The following is a 25,263-nucleotide window of genomic DNA, read 5'->3' as shown; positions in this document are numbered from 1 at the left end:
CTCGTATAGGAACCATATCTACTATCTATTCAATACAATGCAGCCAATGCGATTCCCATGCTGCAAAAGAGACTCTGTGATAACCTGCTGGAAGACAGAAACATGTTCGAGGTGATGTTTCAGGCTTCCTTTCAGCTTTGGAAACAGAAAAAGTCTGTCAAAGACGAACAGTGGATGGGACAAGGTTATCCATATCCGTGTCAGGCAGTGGGTCATAATGAAGCCAGTGTCCAACAGATCCATTCAGGGATACTAGAATTTCTTTGTAGCATACAGTTTCATCAATTATCTGTAGACCAATCCACGTTTATGAACAAAAATGAACAAACATTTTCTACACTTTGGATTTGGACAACATTTCAAAAATAATATTCATGTTTAATTTAAAAATAATGTTATAAATGTTATCTTGCATATTTCTTCAGTAATTAACCATGAACTTAAAGATGGATGGAGTTCGTTTTTGATCATCTCACCACCAGGGTCCGCATTTCTGGCAGTTGAAGCACCATGTAGCCTGTTTCCTTAACTTTACATACACACCCTGTAGTCTTGCATATTGCTAGTGTCAACATTTAATAGGATGTTTTGTTAAATATCTCACTAAAAAATACTACAATGGCCTGAGAACAAAGTCCTGTAAAAACCTATGCAAACTAATTTGGTGCAACTGGGAAAACACTTTTCTTTTCTAAGAATTAAACCTAATGAAAAAACCTTTGATTGTAACACGAATATATTATTACTATCCAATATATACTTAGTTTCCACAAAACACAAAAAGTGTACTGTTTTCTTAAAAAAACTCATTTTGTCTTCAAAAAACAAAAGTTTAACATGAAATATGATATGGTAATAAGCAGGTCAGTAAACTGAATTGTTTCTCGTCCTGATATCACACTATATGGTTATTTTCTATTTAACCATCACCCAACCTGTCATGTAATAGGATATAAAATAATGCAAAACCTCTATGGGAGGACAACAGCTGTGTAACCTCACCTGTAACATAGCGGTGCGCACGTTCTGTACTACGGACTTCAGCAGTTTGACCCCGGGGGAGTTGGCTTGATGCGTGTCCAACACAACTGGTGTGGGGTGTATGTGGAAAGTGGCGTGGTAGTGTTCGGCCAGACTTGCGCACATGCTGCGTGCCTGTTCGCTCACGTACTGGCCGGTGTGGTCTCGCGGCGTGTGCGTGCTGTCGGCGTGTGTCGCTACCAGGATCAACATGAGGCATGTTTTCCGCTTACTCCATTCGGTCCCTGTGTATTAGTTTTTAATTTGTCAGTTATCTCTTGTTCCCTGCTCGATTTTTTTATCTCAGATGCCAAACTAAGTACCTATTGAAAATTTAACGTAAGGAAACATTTTGCTGTAAAGAAAGTAAACAAATTAGTATTCTGAATTCCCTCAGGGATCCGTACTAGGCCCTTTGTTGTTTTTAATTTCCATTAATGATCTAACCATTTTGTGTGTATAGCAGATCTTTACTTGTATGCTGATGACACAACTCTTTTAAATACTAACCATGTTCTATTTATGTTTTAAAATTGTAAATGCATCACTCTTTACTTTAGTTTATTTTACAATAGTATCTAGTATTTATGTGATGAACTAAAAGTGGGAATCATATTTTTGGAATAATTACATGGATCAACCACAATCTTTATATAGATTTTCTTTAAGATAAGTAATGACGGCCAAGTCATGTTTTATTTCAAAACTATCAAAGTATGTTAAAATCTATTTTAAATGTTATATTTTAAAGTATTTTAATTTTTAACTCTTGTATAGTATTAAAAGAACTTTTTTGACTTAGTCTCAACTGACTGTATTCTCGATTTATTTAGTTATGTTTATGTTTGTTAGGACCAACTTTGAATTCAACTTAATAACTAGCAGTTACCCGCGGCTTCACACAATTTTGTAGGCTTTGCAACTTCAACTTCGAGTGAATTATATTTCCGACTCCAATATTGAGTTTGCCTTGTTGGTACAATCAAGAAAATATGTCAAAACGTGTATATATTTATGGCAATTGCAATTTACTATGGCCTTTAACTATTTTTTGTGCCATAGCAGATTTTTCCTTGTTTCCCGAACAAGAAAATATTCACACACCCCACACACACACACAGAGGTTTGAAAAGCCTACTTCTGTCAAAAGAAAACTGAGATTGATTTTTTAAAAGTCTTTAAATTGATAAGAGAAGTTAGACAGTAACTTTTATCTTTTTATATCTGCGAGTACAGTACTTGCTAAACAATGCATATTTGCTAAAATATAAAATTTAAAAGTACATTTTAACTCAAAAGATTTTTTTTTTATCTGGACATTTCTTAACTCTGTGCTCAACATCGGTTGCAGAAAGGGTCGAGTATTTTTACTATGTATCTTACTCAATGTTTTTAAGACAATAAACTTAAATTAAATATACATATTGTAGTGCTGTTTTAAACAATGTTTACACAGAACAGTTGACAGGCTCTTTCAATTAATATTTCACAAGTTTATTGGTTTTTAGAGACCAAGATGGGATTTTTCGCTACTTTAAAGACCAGTGGGGACATTCCGTACATTCGATTTAATAGCTTAGTCGTAAACGCAAAACAAACAAACAATGGCCCTCTGCATTTATAATATATAGGGATGTATTTTTACCAAGAGGTTCCGTAGCAGGTATTCTGGCCTGAAGGAAGGATAGCCAGAACTGACACTGCCGCAGCTGTGTTGCTGCTGAGTCCTTGAGGCTGAACACCAGCAGCAGCACAGCAGTGTGAGCAGACGTGGTCAGCAACTGGTGGTACACAACAGAAGTACATGTCCTGGCCTGAGAAGTCCCAAAGTGTCACATCTCCTAGGCCGGACAGGTTCACCTGCAACGTTATGAGTGTTTCACATGAAAATAGTCCTTTTTTTTTTTGTTTTTTTGCATGCTTTATAACAGTATTGACCATTTACAATAAAGCAGTTATTACATATAAACAATTAATATATAATCTATAACTTTTAACTTATAAGTTAACGAAAGAGAATAAATAAATCTATAACAATCCATAACAATAATAATAAATGTATCAATGATAACAACAAAAAATGAGTAATAAATATATGCACATGAAATAAATAGGAACAAACAATTAATTGGATGGAATATCAAACAGTTACAAACATAGGTACAATAAAAATTAATTACATTGTACACAGCTGATTAGTTAATTTAAACTTCTGAGGCATTTAATTCTAAATACATTTTGTGAGTAAAAAAAATGTCTGCATCAGACCCTAAGCTCTGTATAAAATTGTACAACCTCATCACCCGGTAGAGCGGTGAGGAAGCGTGAGCCGTCGTGCGGCAGAAATGGAACCGAGAACAGAACGTTGCTCCTACTGTTGAATGAAGGTACGCGATAAGATAAGATGGCCAGGCTAGTAGGATCGTCTACCACATTGTTTAGAATGTATGACTAAACAAAAATCAATGTAAACAAAAAATTATTTGAAAGAATAACAGGATTTCGAACATTTTCCATCGTTATAGGTTATAAAAGGATAATACATTTTGAGGATTGGAATCTATCCTCTTCGTCGGGTGGGGGAGGTGTTAATACATACAAAAATAAAGACCAGAAAGAAGTAAGGAAGAAGAAGAAAAGGGTTCAAACATACCCAAAAGCTGCTTGGAGTCCAGTCCAGGCATTGTCACTGCACAGAATGCAAGTCCCGAGCACAAATCACAAGAATGAGGATCAGTTACACATCAAAGTTAGTATCCCACTGTAACCTGTATTAATACCTCCCGCCCTGACGAAGAGGATAGATTCCAATCCTCAAAACATTGTGTTATACCTTTTATAACCTATAGCAATGGCAAATGTTCAAAATCCTGTTATCCTTTCAAACCTTCCATCATCGACAAACTTTAAACAAAAAAAAATTATTTGTTTGTGTAGCTAGGCTTATTATCCAGCTTTCAACATGGTGTATACCATGGCACTCAAAAAGCTAATTAAAAAATTAATCCTAGTGCGTTTTTTAGTTTAAAAAATATTTGGTCTTAATTCTATTTAGTGATTCCATTATAGGTGTTTATAACCGTAGGGCATATGTGAGTATTATTTATTGTATAATTAACGCTTTTAGATCATACATAATAGACATTTACTTTAGCGCATATACACCAGATAATAAAACTATTGACAAAGCTTAAAAGAAATAGTTTGCTTAAATTTTGAAAAACGTGAATTACAATTTATAGACTTTTGTGGCTTAAATAATTATTTTATGTACAATATCTAACGGATGTGCACATAAGTTAATGCTTCAACTAACAACTAATTAATTTAGTTAAAGCTAAAAAGACAAACCAGTCCCCCAACATGCTGTAAGCCACAACATCACAGACTTCAATAACTGTTTCAAATCCATAATAGTAAAATCATTACCAAAAGGACTGCAATCCCTCACTGTAAAGGAGATAAGAACTAGCATACCTATGGATAACAAAATCAAGAAATCCTCCAAACCTAAACCTGAGATAAGTCCTTCGGATTTCCACTCCATTCAGCAAGCTAACAGTTTTCATAGATGCATAATATTATTCATACACTGTCAACAGTTATAAAATGATAACAGTGCCTATAAAAAGTGAATTGGCAACCCTGCTTCCTACACTAACTCTGCAACCCAAGTGGACAGATAACTGGAACATTCTCTACTGGTTGAGGAAAATTGCAAGGCAATCGAAAATGTCTAATTACGTGTAAAACATGTGTACTTTAATGTGTTCTTTCAATCAGTGGAACCTAGAAAACAGTTTTCAAGGTAAACCTGCTGATTTTCCTATCGAACTAGACACTAATTAATTTGCTAATCAACAAAATCTAATTACCTGTTGTACATCAACTCCTCTTGTGTACTGGAAGTTGTAAAGGTCAAAGTTGAGTGAATTGCGTCGAGAGGTAAGATCCATTTCAATATGCATCTTGTTGGGAGAGGCAGGCATAGCTGGCAAGAAAGACAAATGTTTACTAACTGTCAACCGCAACAAACAATTACAAGTGTACACAAAAATACTGGTACTAAACTGTTGGGCAAATTTAAAATAGACGTACATTGCGCAGCCGCAGTGACAAGTGGTTTGCTGCGGCGGAAGAAGCTGCCGAAGTAACCAGTCTTGAGAGTCTCGACGAGTGTGCTCTTGCCCACACCTGAATGGCCGAACATCTGGATGTTGAATCGCGGCAGTGGCGTGTTTGTTGGGCAAGAGCTGACGGATAAACATATCCTGAGTCACACTCTGAAAGTCAAATCGAAAACATAACTATTAGACAAAACCTAAAATGAACAACTGAAGTCAGCTCTGAAAATAAACTACTTTAGGGTTGAAAGGATAACAGGATTTCAGACATTTGCTATCGTTATAGGTTGTGAACGTTGAAAATGTTGTACCTTTTATAACCTATAACGATGGCAAATGTCCGAAATCCTGTTATCCTTCCAACCCTTCCATTGCCAATAACAAACTTTAAACAAAGAATACTTAGGGTATTCTCATGTATTTGTCTTACAAAGAATAAAAGCAAATATATAATTCCAGCAGAAAAAAAGCAAGAAATGCTTCCCAAGGATGGAATGAACTAGAGCAATCGATTTAACCACATAAATGCCCTTCCTGGATATTCTACTGACTCCCTCTCTGAGTTCTTTCCTGCATGGGCATATATAAAGGGGAGGCTGCTTAAGCCCCTCAAAATTTTGAAAGACAAACATTAAAATTGCACTAAGTAGTTTTTTTTAAGCTAGGACAAATGTATACATAAGGTTTTAAAGTACACCAATTTCCAGAAGCCCCTATTTTTAGAGGGTATTTTATGCCTCCTAACAATTCCCACCCCATTGTTTTATCAGCCTCCCTGAAATTATTTTTTATACACACCACTGCTTTCCTGATCATTAACTTTTTAAAATGTCCTACAAACTATCAAAATAAGCAAAGAGACTTGTTTTGTTTATAATTGGAAACTAGTAACCACATTTGATATTGATTATTTAAAGACAGTTACTGCACCCTCTAGAAAAGGTACTGAAAACAGTAATAGAGTTAAATACAGAAAAAAAAAAAAAACAGTTAAACTTAATCTCTTTGAATATTTTCATACTTAAGTTCATCTTGGCACTATAAAAATTTTGTTTAGTCACTTATTAATACAAAAATTTCACAGCAACACTACCATTTATAGTGCCATCTGATAGTCAGACCTAGGAAGTACCATTGGCGGGATGTAGCTGATTCTGTTGACTGGTCCTAGATACTAACTTCAGTGAAACATCAGGGTTTGTACTGTCTTTAACCCTTTTAAGACCAGTCTATGATATAAGATTAGTTTACTTTAATCCTAAAAAGAACAACCAAAGAAAAATTGGTAGTTTGTGTCTTATGTTACAAAAACTTTGTTATTTTACTTTCATTCTTAACCCTCCTAAGTGTTGTCTTCATCAAAATTTTGTCGATCAAACATTCCCTTGCATAATCACTCATTACAGTATATTCCGGCAACGTATCGATTCGATTCATGCACCATTGGATTCGGGAAGAAAAAGCCTAAGAAATACTATAGTTTTATTCCTCTTTTTATTGTAGTTGCAACATACCAAGTTCGTAGTTTGAAACGTAAAAGAAAACTATGCAGTTTATTGTGACCGCCATATTGTCGCTGCCGTTCTGATTTGTTTCTGTGACAAGTCGTGTTTATTAGTAAGTTTTATATTTGTGTTTTTTTAGTGTTGTGTTTAGTGTGTGGTGAGTTGTCAGATATTGCAGTAGTGCAAATAAATATATTTTAAAATAAATAAATTTCTTTTTTACTGAAATATGTTTGATGAATTATCGAATCTGTGTAGGCTATGGCAAAATGACTTGGCTAAAATTCATTTCACGTAGTTTGTTATTGTTTTTCACTCACTAAACGTTATTTTAGGCACTCTTTTAGCTCTGAAATAACAATTTTCACAACCAAATATGTTATTTTAGTAATACATGTAGTTGTGGAATCAAAATATATGTAATATATTTAGACACAGTTTATGGTTTTCTAAAACTACATAAAATTTCCTATCAGATGTAAACCATAGATTTATAAATTTGGATATAATACAAGCTTTGAAAAACATTTTATACTTTTGCTCTTTGAAAATTTGTCGCAAAAGTTTTGAGTAATGACAAAGTGAAACTTTTTTCGACTCTTCAAAAAAAAAGTTATGGAATTTATTTTACTGCTGCTGTACAGTTTACTTCATTCTGAGTAATAAAATATGGAATATAACATGTATTCAAGTAAAACTGTATTAGTAAAACTTTTTATTAGCAAACTCTTACATATACACCCTTTTTTTCACAATTTATGCGCATCGCTGCTTTTTGTTATATAGTGTTATTATAGTTTCATAAATTTGTATAATCCTTATGTTTTTCTAAAACTAGAATAAATTTGATACAAAATGGCTATCTCACTTTTATAGTTTTCTTACTAGAACTTGGTTTGCTAGGTATGGTCCCCCCAAATTAAAAAAAAAAAAATGTAAATTTTGAATTTCATGGAAAAAAATTTTTAGTAAACATTTTTTTAAGGCCAACTTTAAATACTAATATTATTATATGTTTAAACTAAAAACTCAAATCTATATGTTTTATATCCTAAAATGTCTTTAATTGAGTAACAATTCGATCTAGGACAGTGAGAGAAAAAAAGAAATTTGCAGACAACAGTGCTTATTTTGTTGCTGAAACTGGCAACGCTCAATTATTGCTGCTCCAGACATCCTATTATACCTCAAAATGAATAAAAGCAGTAATTGAGAAATGAGAAATTGCACAGTTGGCAACACTTCTCGTTGTCATGACTGACATCTGGCAATGCTCACTTGTTTATCTCAACCCCTGTCAGTTTATCAGCTCTGATAGCTGACTGACTGATATTGTATGGAGTCATTTTTGTGTGTTCACAGTAAAAAGATATAGTATTTGACATGTGAAAAAAAATATATTACACAAAAGTATCTGCATTATAATAAAATCTAAGATGTTTCATAAGTCAGAAATTTAGTTGTGGATACAAAAATATATAGTGTTATGAGATTCAGAAATAAAAATGAAAATAATTTTTCTGTTTACAGAAAAAATAGCACAGTGGCAAAATTTTCCCAATTTTCTTTTGCTAAGCAACTAAATGAAATAACCGTAATAACATTGATTTTCATGCAAATTAATGTGTTTTTCTACCTTTTTATGAAGTTAGCTGATGTAGAACAATGCATAAGTCAGTTTTTAATTCAAAATTACTAAAAAACAAAAAATAAAATAAGATACAACACTTCTACTTTAGACTCGACAAAGTTAGTCACATCAGATTCCATATGAATGTCACAAATATCACTAGATCTATAAGAATCACTCATTCTGAGGTTATGATTAACTGTGAAACTGCTCAATTTGAATAAAAAAACTTCTGAACAAAGAACAAAATTATTTATATACAAACAATTTCTGCTAAACAGAGGATAACAACAAAATCACATATAGGAAAACCACACAGATTGTCAACTAGAAACAGGATAAAACAAAATCAAAGACCTTTAATATTAAAAACAACTCATAGGCTACTAAATTGTAATTTGATGTGTAATTTTATAGGATTTTGACCAGTAATAAAGTTTTTAGAGGTAAAATAAAAATCGACCCTGTCGGGGTCGATCGCACTTCCAAAGTTACACAAATGCATCGGTTGACACTTCCAGGGTTAAAGTGTTTCAAAATAATTAAATCACTTTAGAACACTGACAACATCAACAAATATAACAATCAATGCCTACATTCATTTGAATACTGCCTCTACCAAACAATACTGATCACATTTGATAGCAAAATAATAAATCAGAACACAGTGATTATTTTTTTAAGAGCTGAACCTGGGGATAAGACACCATATACATTATTTTTAACAAATTATAATACAAATGTAATATTGCAAAGAATAATCATTAGAATTTTACTATTTCTTTGAAGACAAATTATTCACAACTGTCCAACACAATAATAAATAATCAGTATGAGACACAAACTTTTTCTCTTGTCATATTAAACGTTGCATTTTGCTATTTTCACAATACTAGAGAGTTCTTTGGGTCCACACTAGTACATTGCACTTTATCACAAAATCAACATTAAATCTTATTTAAAACAGAACAATGCAGATGTATAGTTATGCAATATTTAACTATTTATTCTTAACTGTGACAATTTAAAAAATGTTGCTAGAACTTATCAAAGAAACTTAATTTATATTGAAAAAAACTATGCTACGCATACACTTAAAAAACCTCATAATTGTTTATACTTCAACATTTTTAACGGAAAGTTACACATGAAATATCTTTAAATTGATACTTAAATGAAGAATTTTAACAAATAACATTATTCAAATGGTCTCTATCATGGCTTAAAATACATTTTACTTGAATCTTCTAAAATATTTAATAATAAATGTTTTAGAGATGGATTTTGAACTATTTTTTAAATATTTCATTTGCTATAAATAATAAAAAAATCAAAAAAATGTTTCAAAATGATTTTTTGAAAACTTTTGTTTCTGACAAAAACATGTAATTCTTACAGCTAATAAATCAGTCCAGTCCTTGGAAATAGATTCATACATCAGCGTCAACTTAGCTCTGGAATATTGTCAATGAAATTATCTTGTTTTTAATGAAAGCAAAACAATGCAACTCACTTTTGGCAACAAAAAAGAAAAAGTCTCCTACATTCCAGATCTACAGTCAGCCACATCAGTCAAACATCTGGGGGTAAATTTCGATAATAACCTAATATGGGCAACACATATTGATGATCTGTGCAAAAAACTGAGTAGAGCTCTTTTTGCAATTAGAAGAACTAAGGCTAAGGCTATAAGCTCATGTGGTACTGTCAATATTGCCTATCAGGCTTTTTTTGAAAGCCATCTTAGATATGGAATTCTTGTTTGGGGTGCTTCCTCAGCAAAGAATCTTGAAACGGGTCTTATTGTTGCAAAAAAGAGTTCTAAGAATTATGGCCTGTTTAAAACCCCTTGATAGCTGTAGACAGGTATTTAAAGAATGGAAAATACTGACTGTTGTAAGTTTATACATACAAGAAACAGTTTCTTAACGCAGTTGGAAGGAAGGTGCAACGGAACAGGGACCTTCATCACTATAACACAAGGCATCGCAACAACTTTACTTTACTCAGTCACCACAGGACATATTTTGAGAAAAAACCATCATATGTGGGGGCTAGATTTTTTCAACAGTCTTCCAGACGAAGTAAAGAATGAAGTATCAATAAAAGTGATAAAGAAGAAACTGCATCAGTGGCTGTTGAACAGGCCTTTTTAAAACATAAACGAATTTTTAAATTGGACAGACATTTTCCCTTAGATTATTAAAAGTTATTAATATATTAGTTTACAAATGTTATACATTTGTTTTTAAATTTTGTTGTTTTGTTTGTTTATTTGTTTTGTATCTGTATGTTTTGTAACTGTACGTGACACCATTTCTAATCTTTAGGATTTTGAAATAAAGATATTCTCTCTCATATTATTTTTGGGTAAAAATACAAACAAAATAATTTTGAAAACAGAAACATGTATCTGCGCGCTCCATAACTCTACCCATAAAAAATTTTTGAAAATATATATATTTTCAAAATTTTTAAAACTCACTTGGACTCGAAATTAATATTTCTTATCACCAAAATAAGATATTTCCTTAAGTCAGCAACATTACTTCCCCCATTCTATTTATGGAAGGAACTAAAAAGAACAGAATATATTATACAGAACTTGTGTTTATTTTCAAAAATATTTCTGACATTTGAAATTGATAGAAAATGAAAGTGTGATCTGATCATGGAATAGACTGAAGTCCACTCACGTTCCTGACTTTGACTAGAAGGTTGCTGATGTCGCTGTGGCCGAACTTGAGGGCGGTGATTTCAGCCTTCACGCCATCTTGATTTCTAACCTCCGTGTTACAACCGTAAAGGCACAGGCACCTGTCAACACAACTTTATATAGTCTAGTGCTGAAATAGAAAAGACAAACATAAATTAGGACGTTCACAGACTGTCCTGTAAAGAATATTCATACAAATTTCAAGTAGCAGTAGCTCAATTGATGTATTTAAAAAATAAAAGAAAGTGCTCAGGATAAGAAAAAATGTGCCTGAAAGGGAATCCTGTTCCTTTGTTTATAGAGTTAAGAATTATGGTAGTACCATGCTTATATATTTATACTTGTTTGATAAAAATCTGCAGTGTTATAATCTTAGACAACATTTTCGTAGGTATCCAACAGGAAAAAAAATATTTGCTTGATTTGGGGTACATTAGTCTTGGAAAGAGTCCCTTATAGTTATTTAAGTATGAGAATTAAATTATTCAACAAGTTTCCTGTAGATGCACGACTAGTTAGTGAAAATAAATGTAAATAAGTGTTGCGTAAAAGTTAAAATTGGAAGTATTTTTACCCTGTTGATGAGTTCCTTAACTGTGATATTAGCATTTAAGTTTTTAAAATTGTTAGTGTATTTTTATAATATGTATTTAATGTTGCTAATGTTGTTTTATAGCTTTATTCAATTGTTATGTTTCTTCTTATGAATTAGTTATTTAAATTTGTAATTTTTAGACATCCGTAACTTTTTTTGTTATGATGCTTATTAGTTATAGAAAGCTATGTGTTTCAGTTTCATGTCTCAGGCTACTATTTTTGATTACTTTGAAAACAAACACTCCAATAATACAACTTTTATTTTTGAGAGGCCTTTCATGTTCATGGAACACATCATCAGACCCAAATAACTGAAATAAAAGTTGTTACAATAATAATAACCACTTATTATAAACCATTATTATAACCACATAACTGAAATAAAAGTGGTTACAATAATAATAACAGTGTTTGTTTTAAAGTTAATTAATAATTCGAATAAGAAAAGAGCTTTTAGAATTTACTATTTTTTATTTAACGTTTTTACAATTTCAGTAGTAACAACTGAGTATTGTTCAAGTTGAAACACAGGCTTTTTTAGATAACTTTTAAGGTTCTCTGTTTTTTAATTAATGATTGTGTCTGATGATGTATATTACACTTTTGTAATGTGTTTAATGACTAATAAAGATCTTGAATCTCAAAGTTACCAATCTTACCAATCTGGATTCAAATATGTTAGATTACAAAAAAAGAACATGTATTTGTTTAAAATCTAGTTTAGGAAGAGAAAATTGGCAGATGATAAATGATTTTCAACTGAACAAAATTAATGTACAAACTCTATTTGACAATTTTTTTAAGACCTATGTAAATCTATGGCACTTTTGCTCTCCTTTAATTAAAATTTCTAACAAAACTAGCTCTAAAGGGTCTAAACTGGTAGATTGGTATACTCCCTGCCTTGAGAGAAACAAAAACTAAAATGTTAACTCTCTATACAATTTACAAAAATTCACTTAAGCGGGGGTCTGAGCACTATCAGACTGCCTATAACATTTACTTACAGCAAAAAGAAATTTACCATAAAGAATTGGAGCAAGCAAAAAGATTAGCATTGAGGAGTATATTGGAAATTCCACTAACCCCTGCAAGGCAGCGTGGAAGGTGATCAGCAATGAATATTCTCCAACCCATAGCAGTGAGGTCAATCTTGATCCAGATGAATTACATACTTTTTTTCTGGACTCTATTAATCATTATCTAACAGAATAGATCAAAGCCCCAACAATCCAGAACAAACTATTGGGAAATACGGGCAGGAAATCAACTGTCGTTCACTTGGTCAGAAATATCTTCATCTGATGTAATAAAAGTGGTTTCAAAATTCTCAAATTCAAAATCAACAGATTATTATTGGCTTTCTAATTCTATCATTAAACAAACAATTCATCTGATTAGTGAACCACTTGCTTTTGTTTTCAACAAATGCCTGTGTGAGGGATATTTTTGCACCCTCGCTCAAAATTTCAAAAAATAACCCCAGTTTACAAAAAAGGAGATAAAAACTTGCCCCAAAATTACAGACCTATTTCAATTATTCCTATATTTTCAAAAATATTTGAATCACTAATGTACAACCAGCTTAGTTATTTTTTTGAATCAAATAATTTACTTTCCACAAATCAACATGGTTTTCGGCAGGGTAAAATCTACCACCTCTGCAGTACTTTAATTTAATTGATTTATCTTTGGACGCTTTTGAAAAAAAAGATCGTCAGTTTCTATAGTTTTATGTGACCTTACTAAAGCGTTTGATAGCGTTCCATTTAATATTCTGCTAAATAAACTCAAATTTTAATGGCATCGAGGATAACTCCTTAAAAATAATTCAATCTTATCTATTCAGTAGGAGTCAATTTGTTTCAATAAAAAATAAATGTTCAACTGTAAAGCCTGTCGAGAAAGGCGTGCCTCAAGGCTCAGTTCTCGGACCTTTCTTTTTTTCTAGTATATATAAATGATCTACCTCAAAATTTAAATGTTCATTCCCATTATTTATGCTGATGACACCACTTTAGTGGCCCGTCACAACGATCTTAATTACTTAAAACAGATTACTGAACTAGCAGAAGAGCAGGCTCTTTCCTGGTTTTCTTCTAATAAATTAATCTTCTAATCCTGAAAAAACACAATACCTAACTTTAAGCCTTAAACAAGAAATTAATCTGGAATCTGTTAAGCTTCTGGGATTTTATATAGATTCTAAGTTACAATGGTCCCTGCATATCGAAACAGTTTGTAAAAAAATATCAAGAGTTAATTATCTACTATGGAAATGAAAAACTTTGTAAGCTTAGAATATTTAAGAATGTCATATTTCGGTCTGTTTCAATCACATATACTATATGGTATACTATCTTGGGGCCATTCTCCCCATATAAATAATATTCTTTTATTACAGAAAAAGGTAGTTCGTAATATTGCAGGAGTTGGTTCACTAGATCACTGTAAGCCACTTTTCATTGAACTTAAGATTCCACAGTTGTCAATTTGTATATTTTTCAAGTACTATTATACACTAAATCAAACCTACAGAATTTTCCAATAAGGAATAATATTCATCATTATAACACTAGAGGGGGGAATAAACTCAATATACTATCCTCATAGACTGGCTAAAAACTGGCACCCTCTTTCAAGCTAAATTGTATTAATTTTTTCAATAGGCTGCCTGATGGTGCAAAGTCTGTTAGTTTTAGACCTTTTAAAACATAAAATATACAATTGGCTTCTTCAAAACCCATTTTATAGTATAAATGAATTTTTAAAATTGTAACATAGATGTTCAATTTTAACTAAATAACTTAATTTACTGTGCCTAAGATTGAATTTTTATATTTTATTGTTACTATTATAATATTTTTTTTTTCTTTTTTCTCTCTTTTTTATATATATCTATAAACTATCAAAGGGATGTCTAGGTTAACTGTTTCGTAAATAGTTATATTTATAATGATTCTCATTCTGTACTTTCTCGTTATTATTCTTGCAATATTTATATAACTACAAACTAGGTTGTGTTTGCCTATTCAATGTAAATTGTCAATGGCAATAAAATTCTTGATTCTTGATTCTTGGTTAATTTACCTACTTTCTGAAGGAAGTATGAATACACATTGTAACATATAATACAAACACTGGAGCTGATATTCATTTTAATATAATCGATTTCACTTAACTATAGTTAAAAGGTGTGAGAGGCAACTGTGGATTAGACCAATTACGGTTATACCGATTATGTATTAACAAGTATGTTATTAACACTTTCACTGCTACTCCTATTTTTTACAATTTTCTTATACTGCCGCCCCGTTTTGTTTTTTATTAATAATTGTTTAACCAATTATAGGATAACTTGTGGGACTGCAATTTTTTAAAATCTTAGTTCTTCCTCTTTCTACATAAATGCTCATGCATATGTATTTTTAAACGGAAAGTCTCGTTTTAAAATTTAAAAAATATAATGCTTTATTGTAAAAAGTAAAAAGTTGACCAAAAAACATCACTATGCACTAATCTATAACATAAATATATTTCTCATTATTATTTGCTCATTATCATTGTGTCACTATAACTACACATATTTACAATTGAAATCCACTTATGTTTAAATATTTTTTTAGTGTGGAAAGTCTTTAAACATGGTTTTTTGAACATGGCAATTTTGCACTCGCTAGTGTCTCCTCTTGCAGCCTTGCTTGATTATTTGTTTTAGTTATCAAGGAGCATAATCAAAGTTTTTATTACTATTATGCTTATATTATTTTTTATTTTAGTAAAAAAAACAATGTCAACAAATTATTTGCATCTCCAAGAAATCCATCGGTAGTAAAATAAAGATCATTATCTGTGTCATCTTGGAATAAATCATCACTTTCACTATAACTTGAAAATCTGAGTAACGCTTCTAGCACTTGATTGTCTTTAATACTGTCACGATCCATTGTATCTACTCACAAAACAATCATAAACTAAAGTAATAGCAAGCAAAACAATAACAATGTAGACGATGAATTAGCATAACGATAACAAACAGCAGCCATGACGCGACAACAAGTTCGTAAACAAACCAGTTTTTTCTGATATTCCAGATGCAAACAACATTTATTTTCATAGACCGTAATCCATAGAGTATGAAATAAAAACATGGAAATAGTGAATGACTATAAATGCCGAAGTTCAAACGCCTTTTTATTTTTATAAAAGTCGGTGCCGTCAAAAGACATCGGCAGTCTATAGAATTCCATGTGCGACATTGTCGGCAGTGAAAGTGTTAAAAGTGTGTCTTGTATAAAAGTCCTAATAAACGTAACACACAAATTTAGCTTGGTTAGCAAATATATTGCCCTGAACAGGTTCTTATATAACAATGTCAGCATATACACTTCACCTTAGCTTACTGTTTAGAAAAAAAATAGTTTTACAGGTTTAAGAGAGGTCTCATCCTCTTTATTTATTTATTTCTTAATGTAAATATTAAATTCTCTGCTTTATCCTTATTAATTAGTTGGTTAAGTATAAAAATAAAATTTCCAACCAATTTCTTCATTTTTGTACATACGTATATAAACATTTAGAAATCCGTTAACAAAATAAAAAGTAGTAAGTAAATACAAATTTGAAGTAATAAAAATATCATGAAAGTGATGATTTTTTTGGGGAAGGAATTAAAAAGCTTCATTAGACAAGAAACCCCTATAATGTTGAGGAGTTCCTGACTTAATAACAGTAATAACAAAGTATTTCACATATTTAGCTACTAGAAAATATCTAGTTAAGAATTCTCATTATTTTAACATAATATACTGATCAAATAAGCATTTATTATACAGTATAATACGCTGTTTTGAGTTTGAGTTAAAGTCTTGCTCTTACAAAAACCACTTTTCGTACCGTCAAAATTAGTGACGCTGTGGCATCTCAAAGGGTTAAATGCCTATTTGGTAAATATCCAATTTAATTTATCTTCTCACTGGATATTTGCCTGACTCACATAATTATTTCCAGTCATATCTAATTTTTCTCAAGCAAAAATGCTACTGTATAGGCTAGATAAGCTCTGGTTACTTTTTGTAACAAGTTAATGGAGTTAAAAAACTTATGAAATTTGTAATATTTTCAAGGTGTATTTAAAATTGTTATAACTTATTTATTGCATTTTTTTATTTTCAAAATTTAACATTTTTACCATGTATGCTGCAGATAATCCATATAAAATCATAAAACTATCTGCAGATAATCAAACATTTATTGTATAGGTCTATAGAAAGAATTTAATAGTGATATTTCAATATTTTAACAATTTTAAAAGCAGATTGCTCAATATCCTTTTATTATTGGAGTAGATCAACAACTTCTTCCTATCAGAGTGATGTTTTAGTAGGCTACTTTTTTAAATGTGGTTATGCTCTGAAATTAGCTTTCTTTGAACATTATTTTATTTTTGTAGTACGTATTTCTACACACAAATAAAACACCTAAATGTGGAAGGTACACTAATTTCTGATACCTATTTGCTATAAAACACGTTAATCTGCATTATATGAACTTCGGAAAAACAATTGAATAAAAAAAAAAATGCAAGTGTTCAATAAGTAAATCACATACAACAACTGAGCTAACCATATCAAAATTAAACAGAATTACAATGGTATCATGATTAATACATAATATATAACATGATTTCTGAAAATAGAGTGGCTTTCTACATACCTTAACTACTATTTCTCAATGTTTAACATTAATTTCAATTTTTAAATAGTTTACTTGTAGATTTTTGGAAAAACGGACATTACTTTGGCACTGATACTTCTCTGCTGTTCTCTACACATGAATATTAACCAAGCCACACGGATCACGTATTTACGTATGTAGGTACATACGTAATCACGTATTCAACCATAAACATGATTGTAAAAATTATGATTCGGAATGTTATCAATGTAGGAACACTGGAAACTGACCTGACAATCTCGGTGTGACCGTATCTGGCAGCGAGGTGGAGGGGGTAGAGTCCCTGCTTGTTGGGGACATCCGTATCACAGCCGAGCCGACACAGACTCTGGGCTATGGACAAGAGGCCTTCTCTCACCGCAGCGTGTAGCACAGTGTCTCCAGACTTCACACAGAATCAGTCTTAGACAAGTTGGTATTTGTGAGAAATTACATGTTTTATCATTTAAAACTAGGATGCCACTGATAAACCAGAGCGGAAAAAAATATTTTGTATTACTTATAAAACAATTTTTTTATTAGTAAAATTAACTAGTTACTTTTATATTTTTATGCCACCAGGAGGATTCGGTTATGACTACAACAAATTTTTATTTTGAAACTGAAAGTATAACTTCTCTGTATTACCATTTATATGCTCCGGTTTTTATAGTTTTTTTTAACCATAATAACGGAAACAATAGGTTTTCCTTGTAAAAATAGAATGGTCCAAAGGAATACTGGGTAAAGGGATTTGTAAAGAGAGTTTTTATTAAAAAGTTGTAAAATCTTTTGCAGGTCAGGAAAGACTTGCAATATAGCAGCCATATCGTGCATTTCTTCAACAAATTTACTTGTCTTTTTCAAAAATCTATGTAAAAATGTAAATTTTTAATTCGTTTCTTACAAAGTCAAAATTAATTTTTTTTGAATACAATACTACTTGTGCAAATACATTATATCACTATGAATCATTTAATGGGCTTAACGATGGTAATGATTAACCCAAACTAGCTATAGACTAAGAACTATTTTGAACCAAAATATTGTACTAACAAACAATCTTGTTTTTGAATTGTTAAATTGATTCTCTGAAGATTATCTATAAATTAGATATATATGCAGAATTCTGTCAAAATCAGAAAGCTTTAATGGTATTTTTTTTAACACTTTTTTATACAACTTTTGAAAGATAATGTTTAGATAGTTGCAGTTTCCGCTATTATCCTCAAATGCACTATAAATAGTTAAATTGTTATAAATATCATTAGAGAACTTTTATACAAAAATTAGTTTTTTTCCAAAAAACACAGTTTTATGGGTTAAAATTATGTTTATGTTTAAACAGACAAAACAAGTCTGGGATTTACAAGTATTCCACATGCCAAATTTAGTCAAAATGGTCCTGTGGTAACAGTTGGACATCACTAACACACAATATGTACACAGAAATTATCATTTTCCTAAACCAACAAGTTCCTGAAACCTGTATTTCTACTCAAACTTCTTGGACCAAATGATGTTTGATGTTTTCCTACTTTATTACATGGAAAGTAACGTAAAACGTATTGGGTTTGAACGCTATAGTTGAGGATTTTTACTGTTTGCAGTCTATTTAAATGTTTAATGCTTAATGTTTAAAATGTATTACTATACGTTAATATTTAATTTACATTTTAACATATTTTACGCATTTTAACAAATTGACATGTCATCTACTATAAGGTAATTAATTACTGTACATGGTGTTATGTTGCAAATACGTGTTACGACTAAAACACTCACAGTGTCTTGGACCTCGATATCGGCAGCCGCACCGTGTATGAGGAAGGACGCCACATTCGTGTGTTTGTGAGACAGGGAGAGGTGAAGGGGGGTGGCGCCGAGGTGATTGGTGGCGTCCACCAGAGCTCCGTTCTCCACCAGCATCCTCACACACTCCAAGTGGCCCCAGGTGGCTGCTATGTGCAGTGGAGTGTCTCCTTCCTGCTCCAACATGATTGTACATGATCAATCTCTCGCACGATAAATTGTCGTTACGTAATTATAGGACTGTTTCTAAGTTGGAGTATGTACGTACGTATGTATAGCCTAATAAACAGTTAACCCAGCAGGGATCACTTCTGTCTGGTTTATACCTTCCAGTTGAACCTACCACAGCAAAAACCAAGGTTTCACAAATCTAGGCAACCTTATGGATGTCCAGGAGCAGCACATCACTAACCGCAAATGTTGAGATTCTGGGGTGCAAGAGTAATTCAATAGGTCTAGTCTACTGTGGGAGATGACTGTTGGAGTTGGTGGTGTTCGTTCCCTGATTATTAGAGGTTCTTGCTAGCCTCAACAAGGGTGTGCCACTCACTGTCTACTTTGACTGGAGAGGCTGGTTCAGAGCTGGCCTCCCCTTCTTCCGGGGGACATGACTTTGTGATTAGTGCCCTAATTCTTCCTCATGGATCTCGATAGGAAGCAGCCCCTACCCTGTAACCTTACCCCATCCTAAATACCCTGTAACTCCGGAAGCAGCGCTAAGGTCCTTATAGGACTAAGTACAATTTATAAGCTTCTTGTCCTAAGAGAACAAAACAAATTGGAATAAATCATCAATTCATTTAGTTTCTTTTTGCCTTCATAACGTTCATTCCATCAATATTATACATACATTCAAAACAACAAACAATCAAACATTTATTTTTACAAATATGGACGGTAAAAAAATACAGACTTTACAAACAAACTAGATGTATCTTAATGCATAATCAAATAACTTATAGTATTTCATATTTTTTTATAAAATGCCCTTGCTAAACATGGAAAATTGGCCTGCCAATAGAGGTAATTTAGTTGCCAGTTCTTGGGTTAATGGAGTGTATATACATTCCCGAAACAAAGTGTTAAGTTTGAGTTCTTGATATTAAACACTCACTGAATTTCTTTCACCACAAAATACAAAATGTAAATGTGTTCTTACTGATGATGACAATATGAATAAATGGCTTTTTTTGCAAAATGCTCAAACTCAACTTCCAAACGAAGCCAACTTACTTTGTTGCAGGACGTGAGACTAGCACCAGCATGAACAAGAAGCTCCAGCTGGGCCGCCTGTCCCCGCCGTGCTGCGTGAAACACCGGGGTCTCCCCCGCTCCGTCCGCCACCGCCAGACTGGCCCCGCTAGCCAGCAGCAGCCTTGTCACCTCAGGGTTGTCCCCTCGTGCTGCTATGTGTAGCACAGACTCTCCGTTCTGTGCAGTGGTCATCATCAGTCATAGGAACATTATTACGAGGGTTATTCAGAAAGTAAGGAATGTTTTGGAATTTTTCAAACCAAGTACAAGAAAAACATTTTATTATGTACATGTGAAAGAGGGACTAAAGTACTACTTTTCTAAATATCACACTACAAATTCAGGCACTTATCATAGAGGTGGACAAGCTTTGAAACTCCTGAATTTTTAAGTCAATGAATTTTGCCACCTCTGATCTTAGCCTCTTTAGTGACATGTGCCTAGAGCTCCTCATCGTTGTCAAAACGCTGTGTTCGTTTTCGGGAATAAGTGAAAATTACTTGCAAGCAAGGAGAACTGGAGTAAGGTCAGAACTGTATGGGGATGAGGAAAAGATTCTCAATTTTTCAAGAGTTCCTTCGTACGGTTTGTAGTGTGAGGTTGGGCATTGTCATGCATAAGCAAAATTTTGGATGATAATTTTCCTTGGAGCTTGTTTTGAACAGCTTCCCTAAGGTTTTGTATTAGGAAACATCATTCATTGTGAAAGGTGGTTTTTTTACGAATCTTTTCATCAACGTTTGGCGATCAGATCGTCAGTCACAATGCTCGGACGTGCACTCTTCTCTGATCATGAAAGTTTGTTCTGCCATGCACCACTTCCTGACAGAACTCATTACGTAGGTCCCATACACTTCGCACAGTTCCTGACAAATTTCTACTGTATTCTAAAAAAGCATGTCTCACCTTGTCAGTCTGAGTGAGATCGAGATGAAGAACTTGCTCTATACGGCTGCTACATCCCCCGATTGTACAGCGTCAAACAGAGAGAGAGGGCAGGCAATCACATCTGGCACCTGATAAGCACATATTATACATTACCATACGAGAAAATCATAGTCCACATCAAACTAAATACACCCTATTATAGTTTAAAATATGTTTTGACTTGTAAGATCCTCTATCAGTGTAGTATTTAACTACAAAATGCTTTCTTACAATGACACCAAAGAGTATTAAAAACTGTGCCATAAAATTCGGTTCACTTTAACACTTCCTACATGTAGATGGATAGATTCGTATGATAGACTTTAACCGAAACGCTAAGCATGATTACATCCGAAATTATACATTGTGTCTCTGAGAGTTTTTAGTTCATAACAAGCTTTCAGAATGGCAGTCCATGCTTATCGCAGTTGACTAGGTAGTATTTTTAGACCTACATTCTGCGGCAGAGGGAGAGGTGCCCTGCCTTGTGCGACCTACAGAGCCATAAACAAATATATCCGTTGTCTGCCTTGAAAATAAAATAATATTATAGACCTTATCTATGAAGCCTTTATTAAGAAAATGCTCTAATTATTAGTAGTTTACATAATTTTTTCAGTTTTATTAGATTGTATCATGAATTTGAATTTAGGTAAAATTGACAGTATGAAAAATAGTTATTTTTAGACTTTTACCAATAAATATTCTAATTCTAACTAAATTTCATGGTTTCATATTTTGTTTGCTACCTCTTATAGCATACTTATAATAAAAATTATTTTGAACTTCAAGAGAAATACATTTTATAGATGTCTTGGCATTAAAAGAAAATTATAGAATTCATTAGCGATGTATAAAGGGTTAATAACATACTAAGGTAAAATGGGAAAATGATTCACTTCACTGCTAGGAAGTGTTGGTAAAATTAGAATTAATCACACATCAATACACTTTCTTATATATTAAATTAATATTCCATAGGAAGCTGATTTATATCAGATGGTATAAATAATGAATAACATTGTATTTAGTTTAAATAGCCTATGATTTTTTTGTGATGTCGTGAAGCACTCTATTCAAATTGAAAAATAATAGGCCTATTAGATTAGCAAGTATTTGTACTTAACCAAGATAACGCGTTTTGTGTTTAATAAATAAAAAAAATATCCACAAAAACTTACTTTACAAAATATTTACATGCATTTAGAATAGTAGTGAATTTAAAAATAATAGAATTTAATTTACTGAGTGGTGTTTTCAATTTAATAGAAGTCAGACTCTCCACAATTTAAAAAGATAAGTTTATATTTAGTTGTAAAATACTTAAAAGTTTTAAAATACAATATTTTTGTAATTCTATTGACTCTCTTACAAGCCATCTACTAGAATCTAGTTGTGGAAGTGTTGTTTTTTTACCTTATATTAAACCATCAATTCAAATATTAGCACTTATAAATATGTTATCTCTGTATTTCTAATAAATATTTAACAACTGTAAATTATATTCCAATTAAAATCCTAGACTAGATAAGATAACATTACATGTGTTTTCAATAGTCCGTTTATGGTAAATAATCATTTGTTTTATAAATTAAATGTTACATAAGTAAATTCATAATGTTTTCAATTTTGTATTTTAAATTCTTTTGGTAATAACGTTTAACCAAACAAATATAAATAAATATAATAAAACATAGTAATCATCCATTAAAAATACTGTTATTATAATAAATGTTGGGGTAACTTGATTGTATAACACTTTTTTATTAAACACTGAAAAAGTCTTGTACTTCCTGTCAATTTGCCATTTTGTTTAAAAGTTTCAGTACAGCATATTATCTTTATTTTACATTTTATAAAATGTTTTACAAATTCATACTTATACATATATTTTTTGCTATCATGAATTATGCTAAAAATATTATTATAGAGGAACCAGGCAATTCAGAAGTTCCAATTTTACAATTTTTTATAACAGTGATTAATGTCATTTTTTGTTTGTATGAGACATTTTTTCTTTTCTTATATAACATAACTAAATTCTTAATTTTATTCTGAAAAGCCACACATAACATATCTTTTAAAGCCCTTGTGGACAGATGTGGATAGAAGATTATATTCTATGACAGGACAGTATGTTATATGAAACAATTTTTATAAAAAAGAACCAAAATAATCTAGTAAACAACGAACCTGGGCCTTTTCAAAATTCACTGTTACTTTATTTGATCTAACTAAATATCAACTTTATTTTTTATATATATATATATACATATAACATACTGTCCTGTCATAGAATATTATCTCTTTGTATTTTTAATGACATGTTTTTATTTAGTACAAAATTGTGTATGTTATTATTGTTATTATTACTTTTATTCAGTTGTGTGGGTCCGAAGATGTTCTCATTGAGTACGAAAGGTCTCACAAAAATAAAAACTTATATTATTGGAGAGTTTTGTTTACATTAATATGTCAAGGATATTTTGTTTTATTAAACATTATTTATAAAATACATATATAATATTATAAATAGCATATTATTTACTTTAAACATCGTTCTATTTTCTCGTATTATTATATTTTTGACAAACTATTTACCAATCCAAACCCTTGCTAGGATTTTTTTGAAATGTACTTTTTTGAAACAGAGAATTAAATATATTAATAGTTTACATGTTTTCGAATCTGTACTTTTCATCACATAAACTTTACTGTAAAAACATACAATTTGGAATTATGCAGGAAATGAGTTTTTTTATTTTCAAATGATTTAAAGAATCAAAATAGCTTAAAGAAATTCAAATCAAATTTAAAGGAGCATTTAAAAGAATTGGCATTATATTTACTTGAAATGTTTTAATGAATTACTTAAGTTACAACATTGTTATTTTAATAAATTGTCAAATTGTGAACTTTAATCCTAATATACTTGTAATTGAGTTATTTTTTTAACGGATGAATAAAGAGAATTTTGATTTGATTTGATACTAATTTTAGAATAAAACATTCACTTTCAAAATAAAAAAGTCAACCAATACTACAGTATCATCAGTCTACCAGATAAATCATTTGTAAAGACTATGTTACATAAAAAAATTAAAATATATTCTGACCTGTATGTCTACTTTCATTTTGCAAATAAATCTGAGAGAAAGTTGAAGAAAGTAGCATGCCACCAACAGTACAGTAAGATACTGAGGTCTGGCTGGTTAGGCCCTTGGTCTGTTGAAGCCTGCAGAGTTGATAAGCTTATCAAGAGCAAAGGTCCCCGACTCTTTGTCACAACAAGGTCTTATGTTGATTTTTAGAGAAAGTTTTCTGCACTGATTCATTCTTGAGAGTAGTAAACAGAAAGAGTTTGCCACATGTTAAATCTTGTATAAAGTCTAACATCAACATTTGTCTGTGAAATGTTTAAAAACATCAAATACTTTAGTTCTCACTATATTTAGTAGTGAATTAGTAAATAATTGGCCTAGTTTGCCAATTGTGAATTTAAAATTACTTTAAACAGCAAATATAGTGAAACTGGTTATAATACAAAACATATTTTTTTCAATATCTACAGTACAGAAAAATGTATAGTGATGGTTTACAAAATCGGTTTTCATTTTGAGTAAAAATATATTTGTTTCGGAATCCCCAATCCAATAATTATGGTTTTTGCAAAAAATAAAACCATTGTAGTGTGTGTTTGTATATATAAATTATCATTAAATGAAACAATTTAATTTTGGCCAAACTTGTCTGTGATTGCGCTTGGTGAATAGTAAATTTTGTGTTTATTGTTTTAATTTCAAATATTGTGACAGATCAATAATTTGTGGTACAAATTTCAAACGAGTTCGTGGCGAATTGGTGAGCAATTACAGTCCATTAAATTCTTGTTTGATTTAGTATTGTTGCTAATTATGATGTCAAACCACATGTGAACATTAAAATAAATTAATATATAAAATA

General features: G+C 31.5%; 1 pseudogene; it reads right to left on the bottom strand.

The window, feature by feature from the left end:
- Positions 1-21,389, bottom strand: part of LOC124373065 — a 37,665-nt pseudogene extending 16,276 nt beyond the window's left edge.
- Between the last annotated feature and the right edge of the window lie 3,874 nt (positions 21,390-25,263).

Source organism: Homalodisca vitripennis, unplaced genomic scaffold, assembly GCF_021130785.1.
Source record: "Homalodisca vitripennis isolate AUS2020 unplaced genomic scaffold, UT_GWSS_2.1 ScUCBcl_4738;HRSCAF=11098, whole genome shotgun sequence".
NCBI lineage: Eukaryota > Metazoa > Arthropoda > Insecta > Hemiptera > Cicadellidae > Homalodisca > Homalodisca vitripennis.
This window is presented reverse-complemented; position numbering and strand designations above follow the sequence as displayed.